Source organism: Sinocyclocheilus rhinocerous, unplaced genomic scaffold (genome assembly GCF_001515625.1).
Source record: "Sinocyclocheilus rhinocerous isolate Xijiao unplaced genomic scaffold, SAMN03320098_v1.1 scaffold1136, whole genome shotgun sequence".
Classification (NCBI taxonomy): Eukaryota; Metazoa; Chordata; class Actinopteri; order Cypriniformes; family Cyprinidae; genus Sinocyclocheilus; species Sinocyclocheilus rhinocerous.
Window position 1 is genome coordinate 837,414 of NW_015647033.1, and position 4,682 is coordinate 842,095.

Consider the following 4,682-nt stretch of genomic DNA (forward strand, 5'->3'; position numbering starts at 1 on the left):
TTACTTCCCCAATTTTTTACATTTAGATTACCTTTGCAATCATCAATAATTTATTAACACTGTTAAATTATTGACACAACCTTCTCAATTCAATTTTTAAATCAATTCATTTAGATGTATATCAAAAGACATAAATTATAAACCAAGTATGAAAAATGCCCACAGTTTTCATGTTAATAGATTTTTTAACAAAAATTACATTCCCCCAGTCTGAAAAAGCCTGAAGTCTGAAATTCGCTCTATACATTTACAGCAAAATCAGAGTACAGGCAGTTTTAGAAGAATATAATCAATAATTATGAATAACAAAATTATAAGCCTATTTGAAAAATATTGCTAGCTGATGCTAACTGGCTAGCTAACTGGCTACCTAATGCTAACTTGAGGTAATTTTTTAAAATAAAGTCCAAATATTTTTATTCAACCACCTAGTTAGAATACATTTGATGTTCAGAACAGAGTAACTACAGTAATTAAGCCTTGGCCCCTGGGGGGTGTTTTACCCCACAGACTAGGTTTGAAAAAAAAATTCTGTCATTCTGAGAGTTACCCCACTCTACCCTAAATGTTTTGTAAGATATTGTCGCGGTTTTACTAACGTTCAGCAGTTAGTTTTAAATAAAATGTTGAAATAAACTCATTAAATTACGAGAAAAAAAGTTGTTAAATTTAGAGAAAAAATACTTTTTCTCATAATTTAACGAGTTTGTCAACATTTTATTTAGACTTTTTTCTCGTAATTTAAGGAGTTTATTCTCAAAATTTTATTTAGACTTTTTTTTCTCGAAATTTAACAACTTTAATCTCGAGATGTTTTTTTTTATTTTTTATTATTGCTTGGCCCTAATCCTCTTCCGTAAAAATAACAGAGCACAAAGCTTAATGCGACTTATTATATGGGAGGCACAATACAAATAATGTTTAGTTATGAGAAACAATTAAAAATTGAGAATTCGATGTTGTCAACCAAGCCCTATTGTTACTGTTTTTTGTATTGTGCAGATTTTAGTTTTGTTTTTAATCTATTCAAACTGAAATGTAATAATTTAATTAATAGTCATTTTAATATTGGCCATTTATCAGTTATTATATACAGTACATAACATAACACAAATCATCAGCTTATCTGTCGGTATTGGCCAGAATTTTAATATGTATCCTACCAAAAAGTGTTCCACACCACATTTGGACCATATTGCAACAAGTCATATGATAAGTTAATATTATTCTAAATATTTCCTCTCTGCTGTAGCTTCATTTGTGCAAGTTTAATTTGTGCATCCATAACATTCTGCATTAGTGTCAAACTTTCTGAAGTTTGACACAAGTCACAAGTCATTTGTTGCTGAAGGGCCCCATGCAATAAACAACACTTGGACCCCGAGCAAAACATCTGCTCCTCCATTTCATAAAAGAAAAAAAGTGTTAAAAATGACATTAGGCTGAGTAAACAATGACAGAATTGTCATGCCCATCATATTATTCTGATATAATGCTTAGTTTAAAGTGAAGGGAATGAATTATTCATGTAACCGTGTGTGTGTAAGCATACTTGTGGAGGAGGAGCCCCTCTTCAGAGACACTCACTGCACAGTGCACAGTTCTGTGCCCCTCTCTACACGGCTGAACTGTGGAGGAGTGGGCCTGCTAGGACTTCCCACTACAATCTGAGCTACACAGAAGAGAAATCATTTACTGGCTCAACACATCCTCTCTTATCTTATTTGTTATTTTACCAGGACTGACTTGAGAACGTTTTTTTTTCCAGTTGGATCATAAGCATATAGTCTTCTTATGTATGTGTGTGTCTCTAAAAGCGATGCCAGATCCATTGTGCATTCAGGCGGGAGTTTCAGAGACAGACAGTAACCAGGCAGAGGCTTGTGAAGGCTTCATTGAGCACACCAGGAAAAGAATGAGATTTTAAGGCAGTTCCTTTCTCACGCCACTGACTCCTCTGTGAATAATGCCAATGAGTTTTTTGCACCTATAATAGAAAACTGGAACAAAATCAAAAAGCTGACGACATCATTGTGTGGCACACGATGCAATTTCATCCTGCAGATTTTATGAAATACAGTACTGTGATACCTGTTTAAATATCCTCGTTCTCTCTTTCACATAGGAAAGAAAGCCTAAGATGAATAGTGGCGACAGCATTCAAGACCTCATCCAAAAGAAAGCCACTCTGCTGTCCATTTCTATCTACCTCTGAGAAACGACATTGAGCCAACGAAAGAAGAATAAGTCCACCAGTGAACGACAGCAATGTTGTACAGTCGTTTAAAGTAAGAGCTCTTAAAAATCCTCAGGCTTTGCTCTTGATCCATCATCAGACCGGTTTCAAAGTTTTCCTCCAACACCAGAACACAGTGTGTCCTTGATATGTGAACATAAGAGATGTGAAAAGTAGGACGCACTTGTTCACACCGGATCAGACGATCAGGAGGACCCCTGGGTGACAAATAATGACAGCAGAGTGATGGCGACTTCAACAAGCAGGGCTTTGAAGCGCTGAGCTTCACAGGTCACAGATCAGAGCGGTGTCTTCTGGGGCTGCCAGCTGGTCTGAAGGAGGGAAGCTGTCTCTGTGTCAGCGATGCAGCTATGTGACCGTGAAGACTCCATCTCCACTATGGGACTGTCCACCGCCGCAGTGGTGGCCATAGCATGTAACATCCTGGTAGCTCTGCTCATACTGGTTCTGATATTGATCCTCTGCAAAGCATGCAAGGTTCCCTCCAGCCAGGAGAGCGTCCCGGTGCTGACTCTAGAGAACGCACGTCAGAGGAACGAGCATAGGTACTTGCTGACGGCGTGAGAGAAAAGATTGGCGACGGAACGCTTTTTATATTTTGTACTGCCTGCAGCAATCAATTGCGGATTGGGCGACATGGTTTGTCATGAATTAAAACATGATTTCATAGATGTTTTATGCTATTCATAGAGGCCTGCGTAAGTGACACTCGAGGACGAGGAGTGAGTTGGCTGAGCGTGGGCTGCTGGACTGTACCTGAGCTCTCTTATACTGTACCACTCTGCCTGAGTGTTTTATGTAAAGGTAAAGAGACTCTCAGTCGCCTCTTTAGAGTCATTCAGTAGTGCCTGACAATGTCAGTGAAACCACACACCTGCAGCTAACCAGCTAGCAATCAGTGTTATGCTAATTAGCACACAAATCAAATAAAAGCTCAAGTGCAAAAATTACATTTTAATAAGAGCTGAATTGTACTGCTTTGTGTCTGAAAGAGAAATTTTAATAAGAAATGCATGTTTTATTGTGGATGTTTGCTTGTGCAATGGGCCAGAGGGACCGGTACACTAATAGCATGCTAGCATCTTTTCTTCAGAATATCAGAGAAAATTAAATGGTAGATAAAGATTATGAATGTTTAATAAATACGTTGAAATATCCATAAAATTCTTGGTCTTCTTTAACATCTTGTAAAGTTATGAGCTACCTTGTTATAGGCATGCTGTAAGACTATTTTTGACTGTTCTCACATTTCTAGACAACAGTTTAAATACTGGACCAGAAATGCAGCTTTTTAAGATGTAAAAAAAAAAATGATCCAAGTAAAATATTGGTAAATATTTGACCAACTTTATTGTAATATTGAAATGAACAAAATTCATGTAACAAAAAAACAAATAGAAACTTTTAAAGAAAAAGGAAAAACCTAAAAATACCTGGTTGCATAAATGTACACAACCTTTTCTAATAGTGCATGTACTGTGTTTGAAATTAACCAATCACATTCAAACTTTTACTGAAAAATTATTATAATCCTCCAGTAATTATTATATAAGTGATACCAATTAACCCTGAATAAAAAACAGCTGTTTCTGTAGGTTCTTTGCATCCTTTTGGTTGCATCTTATTACCGAAATCACAGCCTGCTTACAAAGAATGTGCATGATTTCTTTGTGAAGAGGGGTACAAAAGTAATTCCAAGAATTAGATGTGCCCTGGAATACCGTGAAGGCAACCATCAACAAGTGGAGACAATAGGGCGCCACAATGACAACTGCAAAAAACAGGTCAACTGTACTGATCACTTGTTGCATGTGACAACAATATTCTGTATTCTTCATATGTCAAGCATCTGAGCATACCTACATTTTTGCCACAACCATGAGGCAAAATGTTTAATGGTCCAACAAAACCAAATTTAATTTTTTTGGCCATGATTTTACAAAGTACGTTTGGCACCAAAGCAAGACTGCTCATCATCCAAACAACACCACACTCACAATAGAGCTGCTTGATTAATCGTTAAAAGACCGCAATCTCGATTCAAACACCCACGCGATCTTATTTCTAAATGACAACGATTCGTCTGTCTATTAAACCTTTCACAAAGTCATATTGGATATTCAAATCTGTGTTCGCGCTGCCACTGACGGAGAGAACAGATATCATGTTTAGGTATAAAACAGCTTAAAGGGTTAGTTCACCCAAAAATGAAAATTAGCCCATAAATTACTCACCCTCAAGTCATCCTAGGTGTATATGACTTTCTTCTTTCAGACGAATTCAGTCGGAGTTATATTAAAAATTGTCTTTGATCTTTCAAGCTCTATCGTTGTACTCAGCGGGTGTTGCATTCCTTCGGTTCAAATGACGTGAAATAAAAAGCACCCTTCCACAAAAAAAAAAGTGTCTCACACAGCTCCGGGGG